At 40.1% G+C, this 21930-nt stretch overlaps 1 long non-coding RNA gene across 3 annotated transcripts in view; it reads left to right on the top strand.

Annotated features, from left to right (window-relative positions):
* Positions 1 to 8077: 8077 nt before the first annotated feature.
* Positions 8078 to 21930, top strand: part of LOC116643079 — a 64130-nt gene continuing 50277 nt past the window's right edge. For all 3 annotated transcript variants that reach the window (XR_004301480.1, XR_004301481.1, XR_004301479.1), the window contains exons 1-2: positions 8078 to 8164; positions 21435 to 21524. This is a non-coding gene — a long non-coding RNA (uncharacterized LOC116643079). The remainder of the gene's footprint in view (positions 8165 to 21434; positions 21525 to 21930) is intronic.

Here is a 21930-nt window from a genome sequence, read left to right as displayed (position 1 = left end):
AATACTCATTGAGCTCTGGGCCACATTTGAACTCCCAGCTAGCTCTGTGTCGCCAAGTCTGCCCTATGAAAACAGTTTCGATTAAAAAATATATATATGTATATATACATATGTTCTGGCAATTTGCTTTAGGAATTGCATTAAGCAGCAGGCCACAAGGGTGAGGGGGACTTATACAAGATAGAAATTAATTTTTCTCGGGCGCCTGGGTGGCTCAGTCGTTAAGCGTCTGCCTTCGGCTCAGGTCATGATCCCAGGGTCCTGGGATCGAGCCCCACATCGGGCTCTCTGCTCAGCGGGAAGCCTGCTTCTCCCTCTCCCACTCCCCCTGCTTGTGTTCTCTCTCGCTGTCTCTCTCTCTGTCAAATAAATAAATAAAATATTAAAAAAAAAAAAAGAAATTAATTTTTCTCTCACATAAGAGAAGTACCAAGGTAGGTAGTCCAGTCCAGGGCTTGTCTGGAGGATAAATTAAGTTATCTGGAATGTAGATTTCTTTCTTTCTTTGCAATAAGTCATTATATACAGATTTTTGGCTGCCAACAACTTTTGGAAAGGCTGAGGGCAAAAAGCCTTTCCCTACAGGTTTGTTCCCCTTTTAAGGAGCTTTTTAAAAGTCCCACATATCCGTGTGTGTATGTACGTGCATATATATATATACACACATATATATATATATGCAACTGTAGTAATTATCCCATCTAAAACTCTAGCCAATAGAAAAGAAATACACATAGATTTTCTATTAGTAGAAAAACATACAATGAAATAAATTAATTTTTTAATTAAAAATGTGAGAGACAGTATTAGTTTTTTTACACCCTTGCCTTAAAATTCTTGCCAGTAGTGAATAGTACTTTCTCATTGTTTTCATTTGTGTTCCTTTGAATAGTAGTGAAGTTGAGCATCTTTTTAAATACATATTTTTTTTATCTTTTAAAAAATGTTTCATTTGGAAATAATTTCAAGGCTGGAAATACAGAAACAGTACAAGTAACACATGGATAGTCTTTATCCAGGTTCATCTATTGCTAACATTTGATTCCATTTGCTTTGTCATTTGCTCTGTGTATTTTTGCGTGCGCACGCGTGTGTGTGTATAATTTTTTTACCAAACTGTTTGAAGTTACATATATGATAGTCCTTTATTCTTAAATATTTCCACATATATTTCCTAAGAATAAGGATACTTTTTTTTATGGAACCCATGAAGTTATCAAATTCATAAATTAATATTGATAGAATACTTTATCATTTATATTCCAATTTTGTTCATTGACCTAATAATGTCCTTGATAGCATTTTTTTCCTACTCCAATAAAAGATCCAGTCTAGGGTAAGGTATTGCATTTAATTGCTATGTCTCTTTAGCCTTCTTTAATATGGAACATTTCCACAGCCTTTCTTTGTCTTTTATGACATTGACATTTTGTGAGAATGTAATCCTCCCATGTCCCACATTCTTAGTAGAATGTTATTTTGTGCTTGTCTGATGTTTCCTCATAAAAGACTGAGGTTATGCATTCTTGACAAAAATACTGCACTGTGCATTATAGATGGTGTGTTCTCAGAGGATCACATCTGGGGCCCATGTTCATCTCTTCCTTATTGGTTATGGTAACAGTCATCTGCCAAGTCTTCAATGTGCATCTCTTATGAGTTAAATATTGGGTTCAAAGATGAATAAGATAATTCCTCTGTCAAGGAGATTACAGTCTAGAAAGGAAACAGAAATGGAAACAGAAAAAGGACAGTGTGCTGTAATAGTGGAGTAATTACTTCAGGAGTAACTCTGGCCAGGGAAGTTGGGAGAGCTTCACAGAGATAAGTTACTTGGGAACAGGGACTATGCTTATGGGTGTTTGTTTCCTTTATAGCATCTTGCCTTATTCTCATTAAATAAGTATTAAATAAATGAAAAAAAATCTATGTACCTCAAAATAAAACTGTCAAAACAGAGTACATAAATACATGATTTTATCTCTTCTTTTAGTTCACCATTGATTACAGAATTGAATGTTTTAGACACTAAGGAAATATATTTACTTGCGGAGAGAAAATGCTCATCGTAAATTATGTGCAAAAATGTGGTTTATAAATTTATGAGATAAGCTTTTCTTATATCCAGTTAGAGACCTGGATTACAAAATTGAAATATGTACAGAATCATAGATCTTGATGCAGAAAAGTGCTCAATAGCCACATGTAGCTAGTGTTTACCACATGGTCCAATACTCACGGCGTGTGTGTCGGACAGTACAGATCTAGAATGACCCTTGGTAATCTATCTTTATGTTTTGCATTACTTAATTCCACCTGCCAAAGGGCAAATGTCCCAAAAAAGGGTTTCTTCTCCCACCAGACTGGACTTTGACATAATCTCAGGGTTGTGAGGGCAGATTCTTATGTAATTCTTTCAAAGAATTGCAGAGTTTTGGAGAGGGACAAGACAATATAGTAGTACTTCAATAAAAACATACACACAACCACTTACTTCTCATGCCTCTGGTATTAACAGCTAGTTGTGCTGTTTTCAGAATTTGATCATGGATAATGTGATTATCAAAATTGATCTCCATGTTCCTTTTATAGATTGATATATCACAGCATCAAGATAAAATTGCTTACTTTTAGATTTATGGGGAGAAATAGAAGGAAGCTTTCATAAAAATGACATTCAGATTTTAAAATCTTTATTTCATATATTGATAGGAAACATTTTTCTTGGTTGCTATTAATGGCAGAAGCCTTTAATAAGATAACGTTTCAAATTAGTGGGTAAAGATAATGTAGTTCATAAATCATCTCAGGACAACTAGGCACAATCTGTAGAATTGGAAAATAATAAAGTTGGATCCCAATTTACTTATATATCAGTATAATGCCATGTGAAACTAGGACATTTTGTCTCACATACTGTTGGTGGAGTGCAAAATTGGAGGGCAACTTGGCAATCTCAATTTAAATTGTTTGCTTCCACCTCTAGGAATTTATCCAACATATGTATTCACATGTGTACAAAGAAGTATGTAATATATAATTCACTAAAGCAATTATTTATAACAGCAAAAGCAACCAAAATGTCTACCAATAAAGGATTGGCTAAATAAATTATGATACATCCATAGAGTAGCTTATAATATATTCTTTTAAAAATGAGATCTCTTTAATGTCCTGATACAGAATTCACTCTAAGATATACTGTAAAGAGAGAAAAACAAGGTACGGAACTGCATTTAGATCTGGGGTCAGCAAACAATCCAACTTGCTGCCTGTTTGGTAAATAAAGTTTTACTGAAACACAGCTTTTCCCATTTATTCACATATTGTCTAGGGCTGCTTTTGTGCTACAATAGTAGAGTTGAGTCATTGCTACAGAGACCATATGGGCTGAAACGCAGAAAATATTTACTATCCGCCCTTTAGAAAAAATCTTGCTGAGCCCTGTGTATTACTATCTGTGTTATACAACTTTACTAAATAAAAAAGAATACAGTAATCTCCTTATCTGCGGTTTCACTTTTCACTATTTCAGTTACCCATGGTCAACTGTGCTCAGCCCTGGTTTGGAAGCAGATGATCCTCTTCCTGATCAGTTGTGCGAAGGCCAAGAGAAGGCTAATGCTACGTCATAATATTTACGTCATTCCCCTCACTTCATCTCATCACCTAGGCATTTTATCATCTCATATCATTACAAGAAGGCTGAATATAGTACAGTAAGATTATAATTGTTCTATTTATCTGTTTTATTATTATTGTTGTTAATCTCTTACTGTGCCCAATTTACAAATTAAGCTTTATCGTAAGTATACATATACTTAAGAAAAAAACAGTATGTATAGGGTTTAGTACTAAGTGTGGTTTCAGGCCCCCACTGGGGGTCTTGGAACATATCCCCTGGAAATAAGGGAATTCTACTGTATAAAATAATGGGAAATATTCCCACCTCCAACATTTTACAGTTGTAAACCTGAAGATATTCTCAGTGTCATGTTTGTTGAAATTCCCTGTTTTTAAGGAGGTTGCAATAAAAATAATCAAGGATACGTTTTTAAGTGATTTTTAGTATGATCAATCCATAGAAAGAAATTCCATTTTTTTTTTTTAAAGATTTTATTTATTTATTTGAGAGAGAGAGAGATCACAAGCAGGGAGGAAGGGTAGAGGCAGAAGCAGACTCCCCCCTGAGCAGGGAGCCCGACACAGGACTTGATCCCAGGACCCTGGGATCATGACCTGAGCTGAAGGCAGACACTTAACTGACCAAGCCACCCAGGTGCCCCAGAAATCCCATTTCTTTATGATGGGATCTATACTGTGCCAAGAAGAGCCATTAAAAAGTGGAAAAATTCAATCACTTCATCATTTTGTGTACAGAGTAACTGGTTTGAAAGCTTTTTCTTTCCTTCCTGAACTCACTCTAACAACTGCCTTGCCTGGAGACAAGTTGGCAGAGTAGTGTGAGCTGCTGGCTCTCTGGATGACTAACACCAACGGTTCTGTGGCCCAAGGATAAGTACTTCCCTTTTGCCGTCCCAGTTCTGGCCAGCTCCCCTCCCTAGCGGCTGCTGGTTGTTCTGACACACGGATGCATACACAGAATAGAGCCATGGTTGTCTCCTTGACATCCCTCAGACTTCCTCTGACTCTCATTTCTTTGTAGTTCCTGGTTCCTTGCTTGCTCTGATCCTGGGTTATCTACCTGTAACAACCTGGATTATCTGCCAATGGCAATTTGTCCTCAGTTAGCCTGGTCACCACCCCTCACTGGGACCCTTCCTCTCAGTTTGCTGCTTTGCCTGGTTCAAACCAGGCCAAACCAAACCTAAAACTGTCAACACCCATAATCGCAACACCGCCCTTCTGCACCTGAGGGCATGTCGGCCGATAATTACGTACTAAATCACCTTACCCCATCCCAAGCTATGTTCCTCTGTGTCCCCCAGACACACAGTGCTCTGCCAGGGGTCTGTTTCAAGCTGCTCCTATGCTGGAACATACCCCGGGCTCTGGCCAGAGAGCATCTCTCATCCTCGCTCAGTTGTCTCTTGACTCCCCTGGAGAGATTTACACTCTTGTTTTCAGTCCTCCACATTTTATTCTTTATTACAGTGTGGAGATTGTACCGAAATTATTTGTTTTTTGTGCTTGTTTGCTCCTGGATGGCAAATTGTGCCGCAGACATTTTGTATACCATGTCCCTTTAACAATGTCGGGCCCAGAGTACGTCTGTCACAAAAGGCTGATGCGTGAAGGTGCTGTTCTTGAAAACTGCTTGCAACCCTAAGAGCCTCGGGTTCTGCAACTATTGACAAAATGACAGCAGCGAATTTATTCAATAGCAAATATGCATGAAGTACCCAATATGTGCTGGACTATGACACGGTGCTAGGCAGGGGTCAGAGAACAGATTCCCTTGGAGTTTACACGGTGATGAGGTGTAGGCCAAGAATAGACGTTGTAAGTTATCCAATTCTGTAGTATGTTAGAAGGTGTTAAGTGCTACGACAAAAGGGAAAAACAGAGCAGGGTCCAAGATTAACAGTGTTGGTGTCGCAGTGGAGGACGGTTTTCCAGTGCCTCATGGCTGCTTTCAGGCATGGCGTCCAACCTAACAGTTGAGCCAAACACTTGGGGCACTATATGAGCCCATTGAATTCTCACACTAGCTGTATGAGGTAGGTATTATTTTTCTTATTATCTTCATGAGCAAGGGACAGGCAGGCTAGGTAGGGAGAGATAGGTAGGGCGCTATGGGATCAGGCTCAGAGAAATCCCAAACTCCCGGGAGGTATAAGGAAACCAGAGATAAGAAAACACACCAGAGGGCACCTGGGTGGCTCAGTCGTTAAGCGTCTGCCTTCGGCTCAGGTCATGATCCCAGGGTCCTGGGATCGAGTCCCATATCGGGCTTCCTGCTTGGCAGGAAGCCTGCTTCTCCCTCTCCCACTCCCCCTGCTTGTGTTCCTGCTCTCGCTATCTCTCTCTCTGTCAAATAAATAAATAAAATCTTAAAAAAAAAAAAAAAAAAGAAAACACACCAGACCACCATGCCCTAGGTGTCAGAGGTGGGGTCTTGTTAAAACAGTCACTTGGGACCAACAAAGAATTACCAGACCCTAAAAAGGAAGTAAGCCATTAAAAGTGTTATCACTAGCCCTTACTCAATGGTGCTATCGGTGGAGATGTTAAAAGGATTTCAGTTCCCCGGTCAGCCTTCAATAAAAGACCAACCCTAACAACCCCCACTGGCAACCAAGTCCGTACCACTCTCAGTCCTGACAGCTTTTTCTATATCCTTGCTTAATAAAACTTTATCGCTTTACTCACTGTCCTATGTCTGAGAGATTTATTCTTCGACTCCGTGAGACAAGAACCCCTCACCCTCCCACTTCAATACTGATTAGGAAATGAAGAGGGAAGTTCAAATACTAAGGTCACACAGCTCGTATAGGGCAGAATGCGGTTTGAATCCAGTTGGTCTGATCTAAAAGTTCAGATTACTAATCAGTATTAATTAGTACCCTCGTATCTATAGGAGGTGATACATTTCCTAAATTCTCCACTACACTTTTTCAATTTACAGTAATTTTTTTCTTTTAATGATAGTAGTTTTATGGAAAGATAAGGAATTTCTTTACAGCCAGGGGGCAGCAAATGATTGCTTTTGAACTATGTGTAGGGCAGATGAAAAAAATCCAGAGATCTTTTTGAACTGTTTAATTGTAGTTAATAAGCTTCAAGATAAGTAAATGGAAGTCTTCCTTGCACATTTCTTTAATCTTTTAGAATAAAATTACTTTGTTAAAAGTAACATTTAAAAATATTTCTTTAAAATGATAAATTTACAGAAAGAACACCATCTTGATCTGAATCTTGATCTAAATATCAGTATCCCTAATATATTTCCACTTTGGCTTTATAATATTTTAAGTTGCCAGAATATGTATATTCTTTACAAATAAACTGAGTCGCTTAGAAATGGAATTTCTTTTTTGTTCATTAGAAATGGAATTTAAAATTCATGTATATAAAATATTTTTTAAAGATTCAAAAAGGAAGACAGTGGTGTGGAAAGATGACTAACTTAAATAATAATTTAGGTTTCCTGAGTTGTAAGAGGTATACTGTTGACCCTTGAACAGCGCAGGTGTTAAGCACTGACTCTGTGCAGTCAAAATCCCACACTTTTGAATCCCCCCAAACTTGGGGTGCCTGTGTGGCTCAGTCAGCTAAGCGACTGCCTTCAGCACCCATTAGGTTGGGCTCCCTGCTCAGCGGGAAGTCTGCTTCTCCCTCTCCCTCTGCCCCTACCCCCTGCTCATGCAGAGTCTCTCTCTCTCTCTAATAAATAAAATCTTTAAAAAAAAAAATCTCCCCAAACTTAACTACTAATAGCCTACTGTTGATCAGTAACATAAAGTGAATTAACAGATATTTTGTACATGTATTATATACTGTATTTTTATAATAAAGTAGGCTAGAGAAAAGAAAATGTTATTAAGAAAATCATAAGGAAGAGAAAGTTTACAGTATTGTACTGTGTTTATTAAAAAAAAAAAATCCAGGTATAAGTGGACCAGCACAGGTCAAATGTCTTGTTCCCACCTTGTTCAAGGGTCAACTGTAATTCGCTAGAACTGTAGGTGAAGATTTGGGGGGTACTTTTAGAGCTTTTTTAAGGGATCACACACAGAATAGCAGAATGGGGCATTTGGTCCTTAGGGAATGTTAATAAAGAGCAACTCAATTTTTAGATGGTCTAATGGTAAAACGGAGACTTAGAGCTTATTTCCCCAAATCAGATGGAAACCATCGGCGTGGGGGGCACAGGATCCCTAACATTCTGATGGACGTTTTGAAGCACAGGGAATTCATAATTGTTCATTCGGCGGCAGGCAGAGACACCAGTCCAAGTGAGGAATACAAGCACTGCCCTGGGAGAAGGGCAAGGCTGCCTGCGGGGTGGAAAGTCGGGGGCAGCACGGTCAGGCCGGCGGCGGGGCGGGGAGGAAGGGGTGGGGGGAGGGGGACCGGGCCGCCGCCCGGGGCGGGGATGGGGTGGGAGGGCAGCTCCCTCTCACACTGCCGGCCTCCTCCCGCAGCGGCCGGGCTCCGACGCCTGAGGTCCCAAGCGCCTGCTCCCGGGCCGCCACCCAAGGTGGGTTTCGCACAGTTAGCTCTTTACAGACAGCCCGTGCGCTCCAAGGACAACGTGTGTAACCGCCAGTCCGTAGGAACACTTCGGGGTAACGTCCCGGGGATGACGTCCTTGGCCCATTTTCTGCAGAGTAGGGCGGGGGTTGGGGCCGCCGTCCGCGCTCACGCTGCGGGTCCTGGGGGTCCCCGCCGCCTCCCGGGGCCTCCCTGCCTCCTCTCGGCCGACGCCACAGCCGCGGGGGCTGCCCCGGTAGCTCTGGTCCCACCGTTTCCTAACCTTGGATGACTTGTCTTCCCCGCCGCGGGGTGAGCGGGTTTCAGTCCCTGGGGGGCCCACGGCCCGGCCGGAACGGCGACGGACGGAGCGGGCACCCGCGGGGGCTGCGCGGAGGAGGGGGAGGAGGGAGGGGGGAGGAGGAGGAGGGGGACGAGGAGGGGGCTGGGAGGGGGCTGGGAGGGGGAGAAGGAGGGGGCTGGGAGGGGGCTGGGAGGGGGAGGAGGACAGGCTGGCGCCCGGGGCCCCGTGGGGGCTCGGCACGTGGGAAGGGCGGCCGCGGTCCGTCTGAGGCCGACAGCGGGAGGGGAGGGAGCGGGGCAGGAAAGCAGGCTTCAGGGTATCGCTAACTGGGTGTCTCCTGCCAAGGCGAGAGAAAATAGTTACCTGGACTCTTCTGGGTTCTGAATCAACAGCCGGATGCCATTTCCTACCCCTCCTGCTGCCTCCATTTATAAGGCTTTATATTTGACAAAGAATTTTTTCACTTCTTTTTCTCAGATAAATGTAAGAAGACGCCCATTTCATAGATACATTTGAGGGGCCAAGGCAAGTTTTATGCATAGGGAAATACGATCTATTTAGTCTATGTCCAAACATTTTATGTATAACAGACTGAATAATACTTTTATGTATAGACTTAGGTAACATACATACACAATATTTATGAGTCAACATGGTATTTAACATTTCTATTTTCCCCCTATTTTGGTCCTATGTCAAGTTGGCCCCATGCATGCCGCTTCAGTGGCCGACATGCTTTGCACAAACTCCTCACAGATTGGGACTCCTCCGTGGACCCCACTGTAACCCCACCTCACCCTGCCTGCTGAACTTTCCCAACTATGTTATTGCCATGGAATCTGAATTACTATGGAATCGCGTTTGTATCTCTCTTCCAACTCTTAAAACAGTCTACTTGATATTAGTTTTAGTACATTTGTATTCTAAGCTTCCTTACTAGAGTCTTAGCTCTTTGAACTTACTCGTCTTTATATCCTCTGCAGTGCTTAGCTCTGTATGTAACAGTGTTCCTACCTCTAGGCCTTTGCACCTGCTATTCCCTTCCTCCAGATACCTGCATGGCTAGGTCCTTCACCTCCTTGAGATCTTGACTCCAGAATCACTTTGTCACTGCCTAAAATCCTTCTGCCCCTCAGTATTTTGTAGCTCCCTTTCTTGCTTTATTTTTTTCTCCTTAGTACCTTTAACATCTAGCATTTTCTGTATTTTACTCATTTATCTGATTCATTTTCTATCTAAATTACAATTCCATGAGGACAGAATTTTAATGTATTTTGTTCAGAACGGTATCCCTAGTGCTTACCACACAGTAGGTGTCCAATAAATATTTAACAAATAAAGGAATAAATAAATAGAAGCATTAAATAAATACAGTAGAAATGAATCAGAGTATATGGGCATTGGATCTGAGCCTAGAACTGATGTCAAGGGAAATGAATGATTCTTTCCAACATGTGTAGAAGGGCACTAGCTAAATTAATTCACATTTACCTGGGTCTGTTAAGTTTATGAGAAGCCAACTGATTGTTTCATTAATGTTTCAAAATATATACTTTAAAAATAAAGAGTGGGCATATGAGTATTTCCAACTTATCTTCACAGACCAAAGGGATACATAGGTCTTTGTTTCCTGGATTGTCAGAGAAATGATTATGCTTCTAAGACATCTGTTCAGCTCATCATTTTCATTTCCTCCTGTGGTTTATACAGTTGAGCCCATTGGTACATATTTGTTTATATAATATGGCATATGGTATCGGTCAGTTCTGACCATAGAAATGTCCTGAAGATTTGTGGTAGCGCTGGGTCTTACAATGTGTGGTTTTGTCATGGAAAAATTAGATTTCTGTTCTGGTACACAATTGAGTACTGAGTATATTAACAGGAATTTTGAATAAAGATATTTAGATTTCTCACCTCACTGCAAAATAGTGAGTTGCAAGATTTTGTGAGCTAATACTAAATTAAGTAGTTCTTTCATTCATTGAAAGGTAAGCTTGGGGCTGGGCACATTTGGGGAACTTGATATATCAGGATGAAACTTGGAAAATCCTGGGACTTTTAGTAGAATTTGTAAAAAAACAACCAAACAAAAACAAAACTAATTTCACTATTCAGTTGAATGCAAATATTTTCCAGGAAGCAATGCCCTTGTAAAGTTTTGGAATTTTATCTTGGGGTAAAGAAAAGATAGGAGAAATAGGAATATCCTTATGTTACATTATATGATTTTGCTTCTAGAGTAGGAAGACTTTATCTTATAATCCCGATCTGTTTTATTTAGTCAACTTCCCTCAGCTTTAGAGTTCTTGGTTTTGTCAAATAAAAAGCAAATCCGGACTTAGTAAGGAGAGACTTTGTTTGAAAGGATTATTGCAAGGGGGGATGGGGCTATTGCATTTTGTGAGGGGGCTCTTTCAATAGGGAGAACACTGTGACCATGTGATCTGCAGGTGTCTCAAGAATTAGGCCCAAAGGGCTTCTTTTATAAGAGGAGTGAACAGGGCTAACAAGAGCTAGGTATAGAGAAGTGGGGTGAGAGCATGGCATATAGGACAGAAGGTCAGAGAATGCCTTACCCAGACACTAGCCTGTTTTCCAGGAGGGACCCATAAATAGGTGTTGTATGCTGTTTTGGGCTGAGAGCGGGCTCAAGTTCAGGGCCCCAAAGCAAAGGAGAGAAGCTTAACCAAAGTTTGGTTAACAAGTGTTTTATTTCAGTTAATCAGTGGGGACAAGGGTCTCAGCTAATCATTTATGAGGCCAAAGCTGCCCTTGTCATAGGGTGAACAAGTGGGGCACCTGTGAATTTTATCTGAGTCATATGGGAAGGGTGGTTCTTTGCAGGAAGCCATTTTCCAGAACACAAAAGCGAGGGGAAAATTCCTTTAACCTGTGCTGTTTTCCAGGCGCATAGGGCTCAGGTAAAATTCAACTTTGTCAGCTTCTCTACCTAGAATGAATTTGGAAAAATACTCTGGCCTTGTTCTGTCTGCTTTATAAAAGGATTACAACGAAAACAATCTGATGGTTGCTAATTTTTGAAATTTGAAATTTTTTCTCCTAGAAAAAGAAAAGGTGAATATATTAAATATCTCATTAAAAGAAAAAGGTGTGTTTGGAGCTTTATTCTTGCAGGTAAAGTACATATGAAAGGATGTGATTTTCTGGCTTATGTAGTAGCAGACTTACAGAGGCATTGCATATTTAATCGTTACAAAAGAGAATGGTAAGGGAAAATAAATCTTCTTTAAAACATGGATTAATCAAAATCAATATTTAGAACTTTACCAAAAAGGCAAACACCCAGGTCACTCTAAAGTACTTGCTTTATGAAAAAAATTAGACTATTTCCTGACCCCCTAGGAAGTTTCATTCTATAGTGAATGACTATGTTATGGCAGAAAGTTGCATAAAGATAGAGGGAATTAAAGATAAAAAGCTAGGTGTTTTATTTTGTTGCATTGTGTTAAAAAGGACCATAAAACCACAAAATGTAGATTTAAATCAGTTTATTCTTTTCAGAAACATATTGTATTGGATAAATCAACTTAGAGATATATGCCCATTTTATTTTCTCTTGTAGCTATGTATTTATATTGAATTCTAATTTTCCTCAAAATAGCTCAGAGAAAGTGAGGAAAATATGTATGAGGAAAATATATAATTTTATTAAGCCTCTGAAATTCCAAACATATGCAAAACAAATAAAAAAGGGCTGGAGGTGGGGAAACTTCTGAGGAACATTTTGTAGGTGTGGCTTCCTTGCTGGAAAATTGATTCTTACAGGGCCCAATCCAGGAGGAAAGCTCCTATCCAGTTTGTGTTCTGTCACTCACCAGCTGGGTGACCCCAAGGTCACCTACATTGTCCTAGTTTCAGTTCCTTGACTGTTACATGCAGACTAAGATGGTCTGTAAGGATCAGTTTATTTGTAGAAGTTTATGTATTGTCTTAAAGCCAGAAGTTCCTTAATTTATGAAGCAATTTTTAAAACCTTGGATCATTTCCAGCTCTAGATTTGTAGAAGGTGCTGTTAGGGTGAGGGGTGGGAAAAAGGGAGAAAAAAGAAGTGTATATAAAGTAAACAACACAGGAGAGAGATTTTCTCTGAAAAGAGCTAAGTGCTCAGGGAAAATGTAATTCCTGCTGGCTACACTTTCCTCAGGATCCTGCATTCTTCCTTACCTCTTACAGAGGCTCATCCTGGCCCAGTATCTTTACATGGTCATCATTTATGCCAAAGTAACTCTCTTCTTTCTGTTTTTCTTCTCTTCCTCCTCCTCGGTCTCCTTAGAATACTCCATACTCAGTACCTCTCACCAGCCAAGGCTCATGCAGGTTTCCGGAGTGAGCTACACCTGTGACGGCCTCTCCACTTTTTCCCAGCACCCTCCCCATGCTGGGTAGGACAAGGCCTCCACGACTATTTCCATTTTCAGACTGTAGATGTCGCTGGCTTACTGTTAAAAAGGTCTTCCTGGTTGTCATCCCTGTTCCCAGGTACCCTAAATCAAGTTCTGCGTTGAACCACCTTAGAGTTAGAAATGTTTGATTTTTACTTGTTTATAATCATATCTTCTAGGCAGTAGTTTCACAAGTTTATGTAAACTACTCAAACAGTGCTTCCCCATTTTAGAAATCTCTGTAGAAGAGTTATTTTCTGATTGTGATGCCAGTGTGTGGGGAAAACTAGCTCCCTGCCGTACAGATCTTCATTAAATCATGCCATCCTCCATGAGGTGTTGAGACGCTGCCTTTTGGAAAAGGGATTTAAAAAAAAAAACTTGTATAATTGACAATATCTTCCAGCTAAACCTTTGAAGTTCTAGTTCTAATATTTTAAAGAAACTTTTTAAATTGTATAACGCATTTGATTTTTATTCCTTTGTGTATTTCCCTTCCTCTTTAAGCTGTAAGACATTCTTCAGTCTTAAAGGATGCAATGAGAATCCGTTTTCTGGAAACAGTTTGCCATTTTCTCCCTAATGCTGTGCCAATAAGCCAAAGGGAACATTACAGAGCAGACATAGACATCTCCATGATAGAAAAATAAAATATACTGCCACCAGAAGGGTCTGCCTACTTTTGTAAATGTCTCAAAGGTGCCTTCATGGGAGGTATCTGAAGAGTTTTCATGGAAAACAAAATTACAGAGATTCTGAGGAAAATGTATCCTATCATTAATAAATGTATAATTTTTGTAACTCTAGGGGCAGGTTTTCCCAGTGTGCAATTTTGTTTATTTCACTGAATGTACTTTTAAAAAAATTTTTTATTGTTATGTTAATCACCATACATTACATTATTAGTTTTTGATGTAATGTTCCATGATTCATTGTTTGTGTATAACACCCAGTGCTCCATTCAGTATGTGCCCTCTTTAATACCCATCACCAGGCTAACCCATCCTCCCACCCCCCTCCCCTCTAGAACCCTCAGTTTGTTTCTCAGAGTCCATCATCTCTCATGGTTCATCTCCTCCTCCGATTTCCCCCCCTTCATTCTTACCCTCCTGCTATCTTCTTCTTCTTCTTCTTTTTTTTTTTAAACATATATTGTGTTATTTGTTTCAGAGGTACAGGTCTGTGATTCAACAGTCTTACACAATTCACAGTGCTCACCATAGCACACACCCTCCCCAATGTCTATCACCCAGCCACCCCATCCCTCCCACCCTCCACCACTCCAGCAACCCTCAGTTTGTTTCCTGAGATTAAGAATTCCTCATATCAGTGAGGTCATATGATACATGTCTTTCTCTGATTGACTTATTTCACTCAGCATAACACCCTCCAGTTCCATCCACGTCGTTGCAAATGGCAAGATCTCATTCCTTTTGATGGCTGCATAATATTCCATTGTATATATATACCACATCTTCTTTATCCATTCATCTGTTGGTGGACATCTTGGCTCTTTCCACAGTTTGGCTATTGTGGACTTTGCTGCTATAAACATTGGGGTGCACGTACCCCTTTGGATCCCTACATTTGTTTCTTTGGGGTAAACACCCAGTAGTGCAATTGCTGGATCGTATGGTAGCTCTATTCTGAATGTAGTTTTTAAAATGGAAATTCTTTCTTCCGTTTTTCCCCTTGCCATGTAACAAAATGCTACTTAAAACCAAAAAGCTGAATGTATAAATTAAAGAGGGTTTTTTTTTTTAAAGATTTTATTTATTTATTTAATTGACACAGAGAGAGAGAGAGAGAGAGAGACAGCGTGAGAGGGAACACAAGCAAGCGAAGTGGGAGAGGGAGAAGCAGGCTTCTCGCTGAGCAGGGAGCCCGATGTGGGGCTTGATCCCAGGACCCTGGGATCATGACCTGAGCTGAAGGCAGTCGCCCAACCAACTGAGCCACCCAGGCGCCCCAAAGAGGGTTTTAACTTTCCTTAAAAAGGTCTTTAAAACTCACAGTTTTTCACAAAAACCCGAGTCATACTGGCATTTTTGGAAAATGTCTATTTGATTTTAAGAAATTAATCAATTCTTGGTGCTGCAATTTAAGCCAGTAATCTAAATATATTTTAAGAGATTAGTTACACTTTTGATGAGCTCTGTGATTAGAATTTCAAACACTTAGGGGCGCCTGTGTGGCTCAGTCGTTAAGTGTCTGCCTTTGGCTCAGGTCATGATCTCAGGGTCCTGGGATTGAGCCCCAAGTTGCTCCCTGCTCAGTGGGAAGCCTGCTTCTCCCTCTCCCTCTACTGTTCCCCCTGCTTGTACTCTCTTGCTCTCTCTGTCGGATAAATAAATAAAATCTTAAAAAAAAAAAAAATAGAACACTTAAAGATCTCCCATATACTCTCAAATCTGGTGATGTGAGGTCCTGTCATTTCACTGTTGCCCTCCTGTTCTCAAATTACCCAAATGTCTACATGCTGAACATGGTGCCTCCCTGACTTGATGATGGATTTATGTAGCTGTCAATTCTAGATTTATTGCTTAGCTTGGGAATGCGCTGTTTCAATAGCACGTGCCCTGCAGATCTCTCAGAACTAGCAAAAACCCTTCATTGGAAGCAAAATATTAGTCTATACTTCATATGCTTGTAATTCTGAGATTATATAGTTATTTTTCCCTGAATAAAGTTAGATTAGAAATCCAAAATGACAACAAAAATTTCTTAACTTCATCCTAACTCTGTGATATTGCTGTCTGGCAACAGCTATAGCCAAACCTATGATTTAAATTTTAAACTTAGTAAGTGAGAAATCATCTTTGAGAGCCAGAATACACAAAGCAGCAATTGCAACAATATCCTTCTATAGCACGTTAGGAAGAACATCACAAACACATTGCCAAAATTATTAATTTTCTAGAAGAAAAACACATAAAGCAAATGTTCTTGAGGGACTAATACATATATGCCTTGAAAATGGCTTTAACTAGCAATAATGTATAATTGTTGAATTATATGCTCAAGACATTGGAGTTCTTGTTAATTCATACTTTGTTTCGTAACTAAATGTACTTGAGGAAACCAAATAATTATCTTTAAAAGCTGAAGTTCTGAGGACTCAGAATATTTTCTGGGACATAGCCCACTGCTTTATATCTAAGAATTAGACAAGGAAAGGAAAGGTTGCAGGGACTGTTTGCTCTTTCTTTCTCTCCTTCATGTTTCTCATAACCAGTCATGATTTGATAAAACAATTTCACTTAGGTGATCTGTCTTCAAGTTCAGTATCTCAGACATAAACCAACCTTTCTTCCAAACTATAGTATTAAACTCTTAGCTCTTCCTTCGGATTTAAAAACCTGTGGCCATTTGGAATCTTCTCTTTTGTCCCTCCTCTAAACCCTTGTGGTCACTAAGTTCCTCCTCTGCAATGCCTCCTCTTTTTGAGCATTAAAATAAATGTTTTTACTCTTCCATTCCCATCTGGTTTGACAGGTCAAAATTCAAATTAGTTTTAGGTCAACCTTGTTTTTTATGTGTTTCCCCTCATCTTCCCCACAATTTAAGTAGAGACTCTGTTGCTGGTAGATTTTTCAAAAACTTGACCCAACTGGTGTAATTCTTACTACCCTTCCCAAGTTGATAGCACCTTTTCTCAGATACCTCTTCACTGCCTCTCTATCCCTTTTCATGATCATTCTACTTCTTGGCCTTTGTTCCATGCCATCTCTGCCCCAGCTTTGTTTTGCCTACTCAAATTCATCATATTCATCATTGAAGTCCCAGAGCAAGTCCAAGATGCTGCATTGTTTCCCCAAAGAGCACCCACATGGCCTTTTACCACTGGAAGTTCTTAGCTGGTACCTCTAATGTACATCCTGTGACTTTCCTTGTGTTCTTTCTGTGGCCTTGTGTGATCATGGCTATGTCTCCAAGAATATTTCAAACTTTTGGGGCTGAGAATATTGATGATCTTTTTCAAATTACCCACCATGTTTTGTTGGTGGTGGTAGTGATGACATTTATAGTCTCCTTCAGGATCCTGATGTCTACTCCTCCAAGTAATCTTTACATAGGAGACCATGGTTGTTGTTCATTTGGAAATCCCTCTCTTTTTCAGAGAGAGAGGATTGGTGTGTGATTGCAAACGCTTCTTCTTTTGGCTTTTTAAAACAGCTTTTTTGAGATATAATTTACATACTCTAAAAAGCACCCATTTTAAGTGTACAAATCGATGAATTTTAGTGTATCCACAGAGTTGTGTAACCTCCACTACAATCTAATTTTAGAATATTTTCATCACCTCCAAAAGAAACCTCGTACCCATTTTCAGTCATTCCTCTGTTGGTTGGCATTTAACACACCAATATTTTAAAATACTGAATGCAAAAAAAAAAATAATGAATGCATTAGAACATCTCCATTCAATAGTGTGGCTATTGTTGAGGGAAAGCTATTAACCAATTTTTAATGGATTTTTAAATCTATTACAAGTTTTCCCATCACTCACCAATGCTTAAAGCTACTTGGTTAGGCACTCTAGTTGTAAAATTCTGTTTGTTTTTTGATGCATCACACCCCAATGCATAAGAACATTTGGCTGTTGTGCAATGGCAGATCATTTTTGTTTTTTAACAAGAAACTGTGTCAACAGGACAGCTAATTCAGCCATCTTGATTGAATTGATGAGTCAATTTGGTGTTTACAACACTGTTAAAAATGATTATTTGATCAAGAACATTTGTCATCTTATTTAAGATTGTCAAATAATTTGAGTGTGTGGACATAGTCTTATTATCTGCATTAATTAATTTAAAACTTGGAGAAATAGGACCTAACACACACACAAAAAAGGAAACATCTTTTTGGAGTCTAGCTGTGTGTCCAGCTCCAAAGCTCCATGTACTTCTTGAAAATTGACAATAGTAATTTAAAATATCTCATTAAACAAATGGGCTTGGTTTAGTGAGTAAAGACATGGATTCATAGATGGCAAATCAGGACCTGCTGTTACTGGAGGGAACTTAGTACTTGTGACTACGGCGAGTATTTGGAAACCATTAGTCAAAGGCTGACATTTTGATACTCATTTACTTCTTCACGGTTTTATGTGTAACCTGTTGATTTTACCTTCTAAGCATTTCTTGGATCTGTCCTCTTATAGCATCTCCCAGCAGAAGCTCTTGTGCTTGTGCTCGCTCTTGGGTTTCTGCAGCTCAAGCCTAACTCATGTTCCTGCTTCTACTCTCACACCCCTTGCCTCTAACCCCGTCCCCAAGCTGACCTCTACACGGCAGCCAGAGTGATCCTGACCCTTAAGACCAAATCCATTCAGGGCAGCTCCCTTCCATGTACTTCCACCACAGAGAGAACGAAGGGCAGGCTTCTTAGCACAGTTGATAAGGCCCTCTGTGTCCTGTGCCCTGCTCAGACCTCCTTTGCTGCCATTCCGCTGCACATTTGATGTTCTCATAACACTTTATTGCTGGATGCTTCTCTGCACACAACCTAGTATTTCATGCTTCTCCTCAAGCGGTTCATTGTGCCTGCAGTGGTTGCCCTCCCATCTTTCTTCACATGGATAATTTGGATTCATTTTTCAAGACAGTTCAGGTGTCATCTTTATTGGAAAACCTTTCCTGGACTGCAGCTTAGGCGAATGGTCCTTCACTGGTATGCCAACTCCTTGCTATCAGGGAGCATGGTTTAGTCATCTCCATGTTCCCGGGGTCTGGCAGGAAGTACCTTATAAAAGTTTGCCGACCTGAAGGCAATTTTGTTGAAAAAGTAACTAAATTTCTTGATTCATGGATTGCTTTTGCCTTTTTCGTGCCTTCTTTCTGAATGCGTGTTCATCTCATTCTAATTTATAACCAGTGTTTTTAGAACTTGGAACCTAAGATCAAGCCTGATCTTAGGATGCAAAAAGAGAGGTAAAGGTCTGTGTGGTATTTCTTGAACTATAATAACCCTAGGCCAAAAATGCTCTTTGATAGCTTTAGTGTCAAGCTTATATCAACTCTTTATATGTTTACATTTATTTGTCGATCAGACATTTTCCAGACTGAAAGTTAGATTAACATATTAATTATTATAGCTACCATTTCTTCATTTATTAAGTACTTACTATATACCAGCCTCTGTAAAAACCCCTTTGCATTTATTATATTTAAACCTCCTATCAACAAAGGCGGAAGAAATTATTGTTCCTATTTAATCCAGGGAGACTGCATCTCAGAGAGGTTAAGTAACTTGCCAAAAGTCACACAGCTATGGATTGCATAGCTAGGATTTAAACTCTGAGGTGTTGAGCTCCAAAGCCCATGTTCTTTCCACTTAGTCTCAGTGCCTCCACGAAAGGATATTTCTGTAAGAATGAGCCCCACAAAGTAGGTACGCTGTGATAATGAGGTAGAGAGCAGGCAACAGTCAGACTACTTGGAGGGGTAAGCGTGGAATAGGTCATGACTGAGATTAGGGTGGCAGAGTGGGTGTCCCTGGTGGGAGAAAGGCAGGCCTCTTACATGTGTAAAAAAAGACACTGGCCTGCCAAAGACACAGTGTACCCAAACCCCAATTTTTCAAGTGACTGGCTCTGATGGGATACATTTTGGTGCTTGTTGCTCATCACATGAATGAGGAAAAACTACGAATGGAGGAATCCTTCCTCTGCCCCTCAGTTTTTTTTTTTTTTCCTTAGAAAGTAATGAGAAAGACAACAAAGGGAGAAATTAAAGTAAAAGGAAAAAAAAAAGAGTATATATAGATTGGTAAAGAAATACAGAGAAAAGGTTGAGAAATAATTATAACAGAGCTGGGATGGGTCACCAGGCAGTTTTATATGCAAACATCAGATCTTTGGAGAAATTATTCCTTTCCAAAATATTTTGGAAGCCAAAATTATATATGCCACAAATTATTTTTCAAGAAAATCCATTTGGCTGGATTTAACCTTAGTATTTAAAGACTGGCAATCATTTTTCTTATTTACACTTTCTGATTTTTTGAGGTTTTATTTTCTCAAGATTTGACCATATTATTAAAACAAATGGAAACACATGGATTTCTCCCAGATGGTGTGAGCATTGCTTTATAATTTGGTTAGCATGTAGAGGTGATAGAGTGTTATTTCATTTTGTTTATAAACTGGGTGTGGATGTTCAGTTTTAAAATGAACATCATTTGTGAAAGTTGTTATATCACTTGCTTCTAGAATTTTTACAATAAATCAATTTCTTCTATCTTTTTGGTACGGAGTTAAAACTTTCTTGTAGGTGAGCTTTTTCCCAGTATAAAGGCAGATTTGAATTCACAATCTTTTTGACATTAAAGAAAGGGTAAGTGTATTGATAAATTGTGTGATAAATGGTTGTATAGAAACCATTGACAGACATTGCATGGTGAGTTACAATTTAAAATAAGGCTTAATTTTCATATATATATATTCATTCTTGTAAATTAGACTCAATCACATGCCTTTGCTTTTAGCTACATATCTGTGTAAAATAGTACATTTGGAAGTAGTTTATTTTAAAATGAGACAAAATTTAAAAATTTGACTTAGAGCAAAATTGAACAATGGGGAGAATGAACTTCCTTTGACCTGGGGTAAATGAAAAAGTGATTTCAACCAAAAATAACGTTTCTCCCTATAGAGCAGGAAGGTAATATATGGAGATACCTTTGCAGCATCCAGACGTGTGATTTCAGGATGCTGCCAGATGTTATATGGGCTCCAGGAGACCTCACAGAATTGGGGAGAAAGTTTGGAAAATGCTGCCTGAGCCACACACAAGGCGGACCGTGGACCAATAAGAAAAGATTGCTGCATAAATCAAGATGCTCTAAGAGGAGGCTTAGGAGTGTCCAGTGCTTGCCTTAGTTTACCCCCATCAAATAGGAGGCAAGGCCAGGTGGAGTGAGGAGAACCAGATCCCAAACATACTCCTAATCTCTTTCCTTCTCCTCTTCCCCTTGGATGTGGGACGAAACGGCATGTACAGCATTCACTTCAATTTAAATTTCAGGCCATAATGATATGACTACAATGGTTAGGCCTACCACTTATTATATTCTCCTGTTATATATGGGCCAATTTTTTCATTTATTTCTTCATTTCTTCCTTCCTTCCTTCGTTTAGGTATTAAACATTAATTGCATTATCATTTTGCGAGGAGCTGATGGTGAGACAAGGCAGGGACCCAGCCTGCAAGGAACCTCTGAATGGGTCCCTGCCTTGGGGGGCACTGCTCTTGGCATTCGGTCTAGTTGGGGATATACTCAGTAAAGTCGTAAATTGAACAAATAAATTGTCGCTCATCGGGATGGCTGCCGTGAAAGAAACGAACAGGACCATGATAGAAAACAATGCTTGACAGCCTTTTTGAGGAGGGGACATAGAGGCTCACACTGAGAGTAAAGAGGAGTCAGCTTTGCAAAGAAGGGGAGAGAACATTCCAAGCAGAGGGAATAATAGCATGTGCAAAGGCCTGGATGTTTGCCCTCCTTGAGGTGTGAAGGAGTGTGGTATTTTCAAGGCACAGAGAGATGACTTTTTTCTTCCACAGCTGGAGGCGTGAGTAAGGGAGAGAATGGCATGAACCAGGAGGATGGGGAGATGCACGCCAGCCAGCTTATGCAGGGTCTTTTAAGGACAGGTAAGGAGCTTGGATTTTCTTTGAAATGAAATGCGAAGTCATTTAAAAGGGCTTACTTAGGGGTGAAATTTGAACTAGTTTAGGTTTTAAAAAGAATGCCAGGCCTGCTGTGTGAAGAACAGATGGAGGTGGGCAGAAGAAGGAGGAGAGCCATCAGGAGGCTCCTGAACCGGGCTGGGTGAAAGGGCTGTGCCGGACACCCACCAGTGTCCGGTGGCGGTGGCGGTGGAGGCGGAGGCGGAGGCGGAGGTGAACACGCCAGGCTGGGGCAGACTGCAGCGAGCACCTGCATGCCCGACTCTGGGGCTGTTTTCTGCTTCCCATGATGCCCAGCTCTGGAGCCCTGCAGCGTGGGGAACACAGTTTGAAAATCACAAATCCGTGTATCATACGTGTAAAAACGAGG

The sequence above is a fragment of the Phoca vitulina genome, unplaced genomic scaffold, assembly GCF_004348235.1.
Source record: "Phoca vitulina isolate PV1807 unplaced genomic scaffold, GSC_HSeal_1.0 scaffold25, whole genome shotgun sequence".
Lineage (NCBI taxonomy): Eukaryota > Metazoa > Chordata > Mammalia > Carnivora > Phocidae > Phoca > Phoca vitulina.
The sequence above is the reverse complement of the archived record's forward strand: the minus strand, read 5'-3'. Positions and strand labels throughout refer to the sequence as shown.